General features: G+C 39.7%; 1 long non-coding RNA gene across 1 annotated transcript; it reads left to right on the forward strand.

The window, feature by feature from the left end:
* Positions 1-347: 347 nt before the first annotated feature.
* Positions 348-11,720, forward strand: LOC150011666 (uncharacterized). The gene is made up of 5 exons (XR_016510458.1): positions 348-626; positions 955-1,045; positions 1,563-1,754; positions 3,421-3,468; positions 11,598-11,720. It is a non-coding gene; the product is annotated as an uncharacterized LOC150011666 (long non-coding RNA).
* Positions 11,721-12,703: the final 983 nt, after the last annotated feature.

Below are 12,703 nucleotides of genomic sequence, written 5' to 3' on the forward strand. Positions count from 1 at the left end.
TCGTGGCAGTGAGAAGGGACTGGGAAGGGACGTGCATTTCCGGGGTAACTTCTGGTTATTACGTGGGTTTTCGCGGTCCCGGGGGCCTCTTTGTGTGTCTTCCGGGCCCTGGAACCAGATCAGGTGCTGCGGCAAAGGGAGATGCGCCCGGGGCTGCGGCTTCCCGTGCGCGAGAGCCCCCCTGGCGTCCGTTCCTGCCTGGGCAGAAGTCCAGGACCAGGAACCAGAAAGTGCTCGCCCTTGAGAAGATAGTTGTAGGTCACAAAGCCTGATTTTTCCAGCATTCCCGTCCCTATTCACCCTGCGCCAGCCACGTCGAATGCACCATTTAAACGACGAATCAGGCAGTTCTGGCCTGGAATTCCTTATCACCGGCTTCTAACCCTCGTTTCCCCATTTCTGCCTTACAATTCACTGCTTATTCCTTAAAGCTTAGTTTTAATATCACCTTCTAGGTATAAGGCTGGCCCCATTCTTCGGGACAGTTACTCCATTACTTCCTTAGGAGGGCTAGCTTTGGAACTGGTGCCCCATTTAGAATTGCGGCTGTGCCGTTTGAAGTGCGGTGTGATTTTGAGCAAATCACTTAATCTCATCAGCCTCATCTTTGCTTCTCAAAAATGGAGGTAAGGCTAGTACTGCAAGGGTTTTGCTATGATTAGTGTAAAGCTTTTAGAGCATAAGTGCTTAATAAACGCAAGCTGCTGTTATTACCCAATGTTCTTTGTATAGGCTTCTTACGACGTTTGCCCTTTGTATTACCATTATTTTTTTTCCTGCCCTATTAGACTTAGATCTTTTAAAAACTAGGACTGTGTCTTGTTTATGACGTTAGCATACAACAATGCCAGGCATTTAAATGTATGTTATGAAATCATTTTTCATAAAACTTTTAAAAGCACCCTTTCCTCTCCGTTTTTTTTTTTCCCCTCCTTTCGCTTTTTTCTTTTAAAGGCTCACTGAGACAGGAATTTTCAACTTGGAGAAGAAGCTGAGATCCTAGGGAGAAGAATAAGCACTTTTTTTGCTCTTCATGGTGACCAAGGTGACCTTAACATCCCTCCCCCTTTACACTTGACTGAGCTTTAAGAAAGGTTTCTTCTTGATCATATGCCCCTGCCCTCCCTTTTCTCGGCGCATTTATTTGTAATTGCAAATGCCTTCTCTGCGCCTTTGAAAGCTACACAAATCTCCTTAAAAGCCTCTTGCCAGTTTTAAAACACAGGAAGTGCCTTTCTCAAGGACTTCGGACCCATCCCTGTGAAATGTGGTCCTCAAGGAACATAGCACCCCAGTTTCCTAGTCTCTGTGAGAACCTTCTTAGAGACTAAGTTACTTTTCCTTTGGGGAAGATCAACCACCACACTCAGGTGACCTAAGAAACCCTTCCCATTCCCCAACTCCTCCACCCCGCAGCTCTAAAACTCTCAGCAGAGTTGAGGTCAACCTCCTGTTGGAATAGTCTTGAAGTCTTTCTTGTCTGTTTAACTTTGTCTGAGGTAATTTTTCTTTGATAATGGAAATCTTTAGGTTCTGCACTTATTGTTTCTTCTTGATTACAGTGATGTCTCATTTCTTTCACCTTTCTAAGAAGTACTTCTGACATGTACTCTGATATCAGAGATTCACCAATTTGGATTCAAAAGAGAGAGATTTGTGGAATGAAGCTACCGCTTTAAGTCCTTGCAGACAGTAGTATGTGATAGGAGGATGTGGAAAGGGTAGTACATGTATGTGAGGGCATCATAGATGAGGTACGTTCATCTTATGGAAGTGGTACGTATTCCCTTTTCTTTCCTATTTGTTATGAAAGGGGCATGAGGAAGATGCAGTTTTCAAAGGAAGAGAACAACTCAGAATATAATACCCTTCTTAAGGGATGCTAGGGTTGGTTAAGGAAAGCTAGAGGAAACTAGGGAGGTCAGGGTTGCAAACAGAAAGGCTTCTGCAATGGTGGAGGTAGTGCGAAGAGATATTCCTTAAAGTACAGGGAATGAAATAGATCAATTTAACATGAGGTAAGATGAAATAGGGTTGAGTTGGAATGAAATGAAAGATGATTGAGAAAAAAGGAGGCGATAAGGAGAGGGGAGTTATTTTTGGGGTACGAATAACAAGAAAGGTGGTCTGAGGTCTGAGAAGCTTTTTAGAGTCATTTACTTTAGATCTAAAGGGAAATATCAAACAGTCATGTGACTTAAAGAAACTAAAGGATTTAGGAGAAAGGGTTTGACACACTGGTCTCTTCTACCTGCCCTTCCCCAACAACACACAAACATAAACAAACTGAGTGCAATGTCAGCAATTTAATGCCACCACAAATTCTCCCACAAAAGCAAGTAGAGGCTAAGAAGATAGACTTCAGGTTGCTGGTCCTTAGCTTTTCTTTTTCTTCTTTTCTCTAACCGACCTTTCCTAATGTCAACCCTGCTCCCTAATTCTCTTTTTCTTACTTCTTCCCCTATTTTTTCTTATATAAGAACAGGGTATATGAGGGAATATTCAGGGTATGAGATTAGAATGTGAGAAAGAAAAACAGACTGAAATGGTAAGCTGAAAGAGAAAAATGTCTACTAAATATATATGCAAAACAGGCTGGGAAAAGCATGTTAAAGTACTATACAAATAAAATGAAATGGAATTAAGTGCACTTATATATTTATCAGAACCTATTGGAGAACTCAGAAGAAAAAAAAAACTCAGGAAAGTCTCAAATTCTCCAGAGGAAGGTCCATGAGAAAACAGTGCTTAAAGTGAAGTCAGATAGATGAGGATTAGACATCAATAGGATCTCCCAGGTCTGATACTAGTGGAAAGGAAGCTATGAATGTACTTTCCTGGAACCTTTAGGCATTGGAGAGGTACCCAACTGTCAGGGCAGAGGAGGGAGCTTCCCCTCCAGGAGTCTTCCAACTAGACAGACTCTGCCTGGGCCAGGCTGGTCCTCCCAAAGGCCCTCATCACGGCCTTCTTCATTTTCTTGTTCCAAAAACTGTAGATGATGGGGTTGCACACAGGGGTAATGATGGTGTAGAGGAAGGAGAAAGGCTTGTCTTTGTCATTGCCACGTGTGCTGCAGGAGTTCATGTAAGAGAACATGGCTGAGGTGTAGGAAAAGATGACCACAGTCAGATGGGAGATACAAGTGAAAAAGGTCTTCCCCTGACCTGAGTAGGCAGCTCAGCTAAGAATGGAGGCTAGGACACGGGCACAGGAGATGACAATGAGCACCATGGGGCTGAGCACCACCATGGTGGCATAGGCAAGGGTCTGGCTGCTGATGAAGATGATGAGGCCATTCATGACCATGGCGAGGCCGTAGAGGGCTAGGAAGAGGGCAAAAAGCAATGCCTGAGTGGAAAGGGAGCTCTGCTCAAAGCCCACAAGGATAAACTCTGTCACTATTCTTCCGTTCCTTAGCTCCACCAGCTGGGGTCTGCTCAAGGAGTGAGGACAAGAAAAGCCCAGGTGAGACAGATGTGTATCTGTACCACTTACTTGTATAAAAACAGATTGGGGGCAAAGGAATGAAAAAGGCAGGAGCTTCAGTAAACTCCCACGTGTCAGCAGTGTTGTGGGCACTGAAAATGCCAGCGCTATTGAAGGCTGCGATAGTGGAACCATATTATGGATCAAGGGAGTTGCTACTGTACTTTGTGTAGATCATGCTGTATCTGAAATAGTGCATCCAGTCTGGGAGCTCTGTTTTAAATGATTACCCACGAACAGGCTTATGTTCAGAGACAAACAAGATGGTGAAGGATCTAGGAACCATGTGACAAACTTTGAAGGAAACTTGAAAGGGAAGACTCAGGGAGAATCTGAGAGGTCCCTTTAAATGTTAATGATTTTTCCATCTAGAAAAGAGAATTTACTTTTTCTTTTTTTAAATAAATATTTAATTTGTTTATTTCAGAGAGACAGGAAGGCAGAGAGAGAACGAGAGACTGGGAAAGAAACATCAGTGTGTGAGAGAAACATTGATAGGCTGCCTCTTGCATGCCCCTACTGGGGACCCGGCCCCAGGCATGTGCCCTGACTGGGAATTGAACCAGCAGGCTTTCAGTTTGCAGGATGACACCCACCCCCCTGAGCTACACCAGCCAGAGTGAGAATTTACTTTTTCTGTGTAATCTCAATGAATAGAATTCGAACAAGAGAGTGAAAATATCGGAGAGAAAGATCTACTGATATTTCTAATTATAAATTTTATTTGTTCTCTTAACTATGAAAGTAATATCTGTTCTTTATAGAATGTCTGGGAAATGCCAAAAAGCAAAAGCAAAAGCAAAATTAAATAAATATAAAGAATCACCCAGAGAGAAAAACCACATCAATATTTTAGTTTATATCTTTTCAGTAATTGGTTTTCTATGTTTAAGAGCAACACAAGGCCTGAGTGGAACCTGCCACAAGAACTTAAGTGTGGGGGAGAAGTGTATCTTCAGGAAGAAATGCAGCAGGTTAGGAGATCAGTTTCAAGTCCGATAGGGAGAAAGTAAAAGGATAAAAATTTATTATTTTTTTGAATGGAGAACTGGGAACAATTGTATTACACCCTATTTTACAGCCCCAAATAGTTTATTCATTTAATAAATGAGTGCCTACCATGTTCCATGTATTGTGCTAAAGGCCAGGGATAGAGATATAAAATCATGCATAAGAACTTCTTCCATGACTCATGGGGATTACACTATATCCCAAGTCATTAGATCGAGGGAATAAGTAACAATATAGAGAATCCTTATAACATGTGGATAGTATTAACAGGAAAGTACACATTTTTAAGCAGATATATTTCAAACTCTATCACCTTTATAGAGGGAATGTACCCTCTTGAAGGGTCATGGAACATTTACAAAATAGTGTTAATATATTAGAGATAAAGAAAACTTCAAAAAGCCAAACAGTGCAGACTCTGTTCGGCACACCATCGGCATTAAAATTCTTAAATTTCTGTGTAAAGGAGATTTCTTAAAAATATGTTTATTTTCTTCCCTTGAGGTATCAGAAAAAGAGTATAGGGGTCAGTTTGTGGGATTTTTTTCTTAGGAATATTATTTATCATTACACTGTGTTCATTAAATATCTTACAATTTTTACAATTATACCTCGATAAAGCTGAAAAAAAGTATGTCACATCCAAGTGGAAAAAATATTGTTTGTTTGTTGTTTTTACTTTGAGAAAAGATGTAAACTCTTACTGAATGCTTTAAATTTAGAATGTATCGGTTTTATGAGTTGTAGATAACACTCCCCTGATCAGCAGGGCCACCAGGAGTATCATGTGGTGTCTGCTCAGCACAAAGACTCCTGGGGGGAGAGTGAATGCTGAAATTCAGCCTGTGCTCAATTGACCAGGCTGTGTACCTTGGTGAGGGGCTGTGTAAACTCAGGAGAGTGGTTGGTACCTTTTTCTAATTCTTCCCCGAGAGGGACTAACTTTTTGGAATTAGCCCATATGTGTTAGGGAAGCCCTGCTGGTCAGGAAGATCTGGCCATGTGAATATTTAAATTTTAGCACTTAAAATTTCTGATTCATAAGATTATGAAGTCTTAAATGAATAATAAGAAGTCAATTAATGTTCCTCTGAGTGGATTTTAGGAATAAAAAAGTAATAGTCATTTTCCCCTAATGCAGTGGAACTCAAAGTGTGCTCCAAAGACCAGCAGTAGCAGCATCACCTGGGAACTTGATAGAAACACAAATTGTTGGGCTTCACCCTAGATCTATGGAATCATAAACCCTGGGGCTGGGACCCAGAAATCCCTCCATGTGATTCTGATGCACAGTAATCATTGAAATCTACTGGTCTAATGCAGGGGTGGACAAACTTTGGCTCTCAAGCCAAATATAGTCCACTGACTATTTTAATAAAGTTTAATTGGAACATAGTCACACCCATTTGCTTATGTATTATCTATGTTTGTTTTCCCACTACAATAGCAGAGCTAAGTAGTTGCCACAGAGACTATATAGCCTGCAAATATGGTTGTCAGATGTAACAAATAAAAATATAACATGCCCATTTAAATGTGAGTTCCAAAACAATGAACAATTTTTTATTATAAATATGTTACATGTAATACTAGTAATACAACACACAAAGCCTAAACTACTTATAATCTGGGCCCTTTACTGAAAAAGTTTGCTGACTCTTGCTTAATGTAATGATCTTAGAGTGGACTTGCTTCTGACAGAAGCATGTAAGGGAAGCAAAGAAAAAAGCCTTAGTCCTGATCACATGCCTGGGATTCTGGTGTATTGAGTCTCAAGTATTTCCTTCCCAAGTAAAGAAAGCAATGAAAAGAGCCTTAGTCTTGATCACATGCCTGGGATTCTGGTGTATTGACTCTCAAGTACTTGCTTCCCAAGAAGGCATCTCAAACTAAAAGCTCAACCTTGTCCTGGGTGGAGTGGCTCAGTGTCTTGAGTGCTGGCCTGTGAACCAAAGGGTTGCTGGTTCAATTCCCTGTCAGGGCACATACCTGGGTTGTGGGCCAGGTCACCAGTTGGGGGACACACAAGAGGTGACCACACATTGATATTTCCTTCCCTCTCTTTCTCACTCCATTCCCCTCTAACTAAAAATAAATAAATAAAATGTTTTTTTAAAAAATCAGTCTGCCTGGGATGGAATGACAGTTGGTGCCACTTATTATTCTGTCTATTAAATTGAATATATCAGTTGCTTTTCCTTTTTTAATTGTCTGATATTACACATGTTCAACTAAAATCAAACAGATGTCTTAGAAAGATTGTCCAATTAATATAAATTAATACAGAAGCAATTCAGTGACAACAACAAAACTAGGTACGATTATAAAAATAAGCCTATATACTTAAAAACTGATAAAGTAAAAAACCCTCTGAAAATAACCCTTAGATCAAAAAAAGGAAATTAAAACAGCACTTATAGACTATCTTTAAAAAGCTGATAATAAAAATAGTATATATTAATAAATACTGCACAGATATTTGTTAAAGGAAAAGTTAATAGCTGGAAATACTTTTTATTACTTAACAAAAAGGCATAGTGATAAATGAAATAAATCAAAATGAAATAACCCAAGACGTTTGAAGCAGATAAACAAAATTAACCCAAGGAGGACCAGAAAGGGAAAATATATTAAAATCATAAAAGAAATTATTAAATACAAAGACAGGAAAAAGAGTAAATAAATAAATTTTAAAATTGGGCCTGTAAAGAGGACTTCCGGCCAAGATGGAGGCTTAGACGGACACGCTAGGTCTCCCTCTACAACTATAGTGGAATACAACTACTTTAAAACAAAGGATAACTAGAAATTCCAGAAAATAAAGCTACACGGAAGCCCAACATATGAAGTTATAAACCAGCGGTGCCATTTGGGCAGGTAAGAGTTAAAGAAGGCAAAGCTGTTTGCGGAGCGGCGGGGCGGGGCGGCGAAAAATCCTGGAGGCAATCAAGCCCCTGGCGTGCGCGACTCCAATCAAGCCCCTGGCTTGCTCGACTCCGGGCGCTGGGGAGCAGCCGCAGCATCGCCTTGAACAGTGAGGCCCAGGGGGGCGGGAGTACGGATCCCGGTCTCCTAGCTGAATAACTGTGTGAATCCATCTTGGACCCCCGCCCCCACAGAAAGCACCACAGAGCTGCGAAATAGGTCGCGGACAGGCAGGCGCCGGCGGTCGCTGATTTGTGACGCGTACGCAGGCACTGCCCCCTGCCCCCGACAGCCGGCCCAGGAAAACAAAACGCATCTGTCAAAATGAGGCAGGCAACTATAGAGATCCCGGTAACACAACTCACCAGGCAGCAGATAGAGAACCTGACAGATGAACAGATAAGAAACCTGTCAGAGGCTCAGTTCTGGGCCATTGTTATCAGGTGGCTTACAGAATTCGCAAAAGAGCAGGAAAAAGATATGAAAGAAGCGAAAAACTTTCATAACGAAAGGAACAAAACCACATACGAGACAGATGGTGAGGAATCCAGAGTCCATTTCAACAAACTGGAATATGGAGAAGGAACAAGCAGTCAACCAATGCAGCGAGAGGAAATGGCAAGCAACAATGAGAGGATCAGAAACCTCTGGGACAGCTATAAAAGGCCCAACATAAGAATCATTGGTTTGCCAGAGAATGAGGAAGATGAACTAGAACTTGAAAAATTGAGTGAAAATATAATAAAGGAGAACTTCCCAGACTTGGGGAAGGGAATAGACTTGCAGATCCAGGAAGCAAGGAGAGTTCCCAAGAGACTGGACCCAGGGAGAACCACTCCAAGACACATTATAATCAAAATGTCAAAAATTAAAGATAAAGAGAGAATCTTAAAAGCAGCAAGAGAGAAGAAAAGAATTATGTACAAAGGGGTCCCAATTAGACTATCAGCTGACTTCTCAAGGGAAACCCTACAGACAAGAAGGGACTGGCAAGAAATATTCAAAGTAATGAAAATCCAAAACCTACAACCACGAATACTCTATCCAGCGAAATTGTCATTCAGAATAGAAGGACAGAGAAAGTGTTTCCAGGACAAAATAAAACTGAAAGAGTTCATTAGATCCAAACCACTGTTATATGAGAAGTTAAAGGGACTGGTTTAAAAAACAGAAGCTAGGGAGATGAAACAAAGGCAAACGAAACAGGCAACGAGAATGGAAAAGGAACTGTGGGTAAGGGAAACATAGTGGGGGGAGGCCAACAGGGAGGGGGAGTGGGGAGAGGGAGGGAGATGATATAGGAATTGGGGATCATGGTAGGAGGGAATGGAATAGACGGAGAGAGGTTGGGAGGAACTGTAAGCACAACTAATGGACATAATCTAAAAGGGGGGGACAACTGGAGGGAGGGGGCCACCGGGTGGAGGGGAGCAGAGGGAAGGGAAAGGGGCACAAATGTAATATTTTAATCAATAAAACACATTAAATCTGAAAAAAAAAAAAAAAAAAAATTGGGCCTGTAAAAAGTCAATAAAATAGACAAACTACTATTTATCTCATAACAATAACAACAAATGAGGTGGGGAAGAAATCAAAAGTATACAAATTAGAAATAAAAAAAAAAAGTAAACCTAAGTGTGCATTGATAGATGATTGGATAAAGAAGATGTACTTATACACACACACACACACAAACACACACACAATGGAATACTACTCAGTCATAAAAAAGACTAAATATTGCTATTTGTGACAACATTAATGGATCTTGAGAGTATGCTAAGTGAAATAAGTCAGTGGAAAAAGACAAAAACTATGATTTCACTCACATGTGGACTATAAAACAAAAATGAACAAGCTAACAAAACAAACAAAAGCATACTCAAAGATACAAACAACACAAGGGAAAAAAGGTGGGGAAAGGGTGAAATTGGTAAAGAATACAGTAATGAAAGGAAACTAGATTTTGGGTGGGGAGCACATAATAGAGTATACAGATGTTGACTTATAATCTTGTACTCCTGAAAATTATATAACATTAGTAAACAGGGTTACTCCAATAAACTGAATTAAAAAGAACAAATAAAAAATGAAATAATCACAGCCACAAAAAAATTATAATAAAAATAATTATGCAACACTATTTGGCAAAATCCTATGACGGTCATTTTGAAAGTCTAGAAGTAAAGATAACTTTCTAGGTAAATATAAATCATTACAATTCAGTAAAGAAAAGACATCAAATTAAACAAATATCCTAAGAGAAATAAAAGAAATACAGTAGTTCCAAACCTTGGCTTCATATCACCATCACTTGAAGAGTTTTAAAATGTCCCCATGCCGAGGATGCATACCAGACTAATCAAAACAGAATGTATTTAGGATTCAGGCATCAGGGGTTTAAAGATTTCCCCAGATGACTCCAATGGGCAGCCAAGTTTGATAACTAGTAGACTAGAGAAAATTGACAAAGAGCTCCAGGTCCTGATAGTTCCACAAGTTCTTTCTAATCTTGCAGCAATCAGATATTTTTGAAGGCTACTGAGACTGTTTATAAGAACAGAAAAAATAAGCTTCTTTATTACTTTTACAAAGTCATCAAATCATTGATACCAAAACCTGAAAAAGTGCACAAAACTGTCAAGATGACTTATTAATAATGATGATATAAGCAAAATAAATTGTCAGCAAATGAAATCCACCAACATGATAAGAATAATGTAGAAAACAGTATGGAATTTCCTCAAAAAATTAAAAATGGAACTGCCTTTTGACCCAGTGGTCCCATTTCTGGGAATATATCTGAAGAAACCCAGAACACTAATTTGAGACACTATGTTCATTGCAGCATTATTTACAATAGCCAAAATTTGGAAATAGCCCAAGTTCCAATCAGCTGATGAACAGATAAAAAGTTGTGGTACATTTACACAATGAAATACTACTTGCCTGCCCCTGCCCCAAAAGGGAATCTTACCCTCTGTGACAACAAGGATAGACCTGGAGATTATTATGCTAAGTGAAATAAACCAGTTGGAGAAAGACAAATGCCATATGATCTTACTTATATGTGGAATTTTAAAAAATATTTTACTTATTTACTTTTAGAGAGAGGAGAGGGGAATGAAGGGAGAAAGAGAGGAAGAGAAACAATGTGCAAGAGATACATTGATCTGTTGCCTCTCGCACACACACCCTTCCCACTGCCCCGCCCCACCCCACCCCACCCCACCCCACCCCACCCTGAGGACCTGGCCCACAACCCAGGCATGTGCCTTGACTGGGAATCAAACCAGTGACCTTCCAGTTTTCAGGCCAGCACTCAATCCACTGAGCCACACCAGCCAGCGCTATATGTGGAATTCAGTGAACAAAATAAACTGATGAAACAGATGCATGGATACAGAGAACTGACTGACAGCTGTCAGAGGGCGAGGAGGGTTGGGGGGCAGCAAGAAAGGAGGTGAAAGTATCAAGCAAAATCAACAACACACAGAGACACAGACAACAATGTAATGATAGCCAGAGGGAAACATGGTGGGAGGTAGGTGGAGGTGGGCAAAGGGGAGAAAGGGGGAACAGAAAGAGACTTTGCTTGGGGTGGTGGGTGCACAATGCAGTGTGCAGATGATGTTTTGTTTAGCTATACACTTCAAACCTGTATGGTTTTGTGAACCAGTGTCATCTCGATAAATTCAGTTGAAAGAGAGAGAGGGAGAGAGAGGGAGAGGAAGGGAGGGAGGGAGGGAGGAAGGACAGAAGGAAGGAAGGGGAAGGAAAGAAGAAAAGAAGAAAGAAAACACAGAGCACAATGACCAAGTGAAATTCATTCCAGGGACATAAAGTTGTTCTTACATTGGGAATTCTACTAATATAACTCACCATATTAATATGTCATAGATGAAAAACTTCTAATCAATGAGATTTAAACTGATTTTAAAATCATTAGTATAATAGGATTAGAAAGAGGCTTCCATGTCATAATTTATAATTTTATCTAAATTAAACTAATCATAATACATACATTGTGCTAGGTATTGTTTGGTCAGAACAATAGTATGGGATAGGGAGTCTTTCTTTTATTCTCATTTTACAGATACACAGAAAGGATTGGTAATTTTTCCAATGTCACACAGTGAGTAAATAGTCAACATTTGAATTCCAATCTACAGAATCTGATTCCAGAAGCTGCATTGTCAACTACCTCCATAGCTTCAGACTTTGGATGCCCTGCAAATACTAACCAAAGCATCTGACAAATGACTTAAAGGAATATTGTGTTGGTAAGTATTTAACAGATGACTCTGATTTGTAGCATTACCAATTTCCATGCATAAATACTCCCACCATGACCTATTTCAAGCTAGAAACGCGACACCATTAAACATGGAATTAGGAAGGGACATACATAAGGTCACTATTATGGTTTTTCCAACCATACAGATATATGAGCTGTAAATAACTTCAAAAACATAGAAAGTATTAAAATGTAGTAAAAAAAACTTTAGGAAGTAATGAAATTTGAGTATTATCTTTGTACTGTAGTATAATTTATTTAGTAAAAAGTTTACATAATTTGTTTATACTGGCTGTGTTTAACAACAAGTTCTTAAAATTTTTGAAAATTTAACAGTTGGCTCTTGAGAAGTAGTACAAACTAGCTCCAGTCTATTACTGGAGTGAAAAAGAAAGAATTATCATTATTTGCAGAAGATATTTCTAGGAGTAGGATGAATTTCTCCCTTTCTGTGTTTCTGGCTCTATCTATAGGGAGGCCAGAAATTCTACCTAAACTCTCATTAGGAGGGAATGATGTTATAGAAAATACTTTTGGCTCCACTTCACTCTAGAATTAACCTAAATATCCCCGAGTTGGACACTGCTTACATATATTATGGTACATACATAAAATGGGACAATCTTGTGGAAATCACACCATACCTCATTCTGTTGCTATGGCTGGAAATGACCTGTCTGTCACCAAATCACTGCAACAGGTAAGAAAGACAATCTCATGGAGCCTGAGGATGAGCTGCTGCAGAGAGGACATCTGATGTTGGGGTCTTCTCTGGAAGAGATGATGCCCCTGTTAGTTTATAATCCCTCACATGAAATCTCTCAAATCATTCCACTGAATAGCTACTCAGATGAAATGTCTTTACTCATTTATAGTAATTTATAGTTTATAAATATATTATTCCATTTAACTCTTATAAAAAATCCTATGGAGTAGATACTATCTGTACTTCACCAATGAGGAAACTGAGGCTCAGAGTGC

This window comes from Furipterus horrens, unplaced genomic scaffold (assembly GCF_987537825.1).
Source record: "Furipterus horrens unplaced genomic scaffold, mFurHor1.1.pri manual_scaffold_4, whole genome shotgun sequence".
In the NCBI taxonomy this organism is placed as follows: domain Eukaryota; kingdom Metazoa; phylum Chordata; class Mammalia; order Chiroptera; family Furipteridae; genus Furipterus; species Furipterus horrens.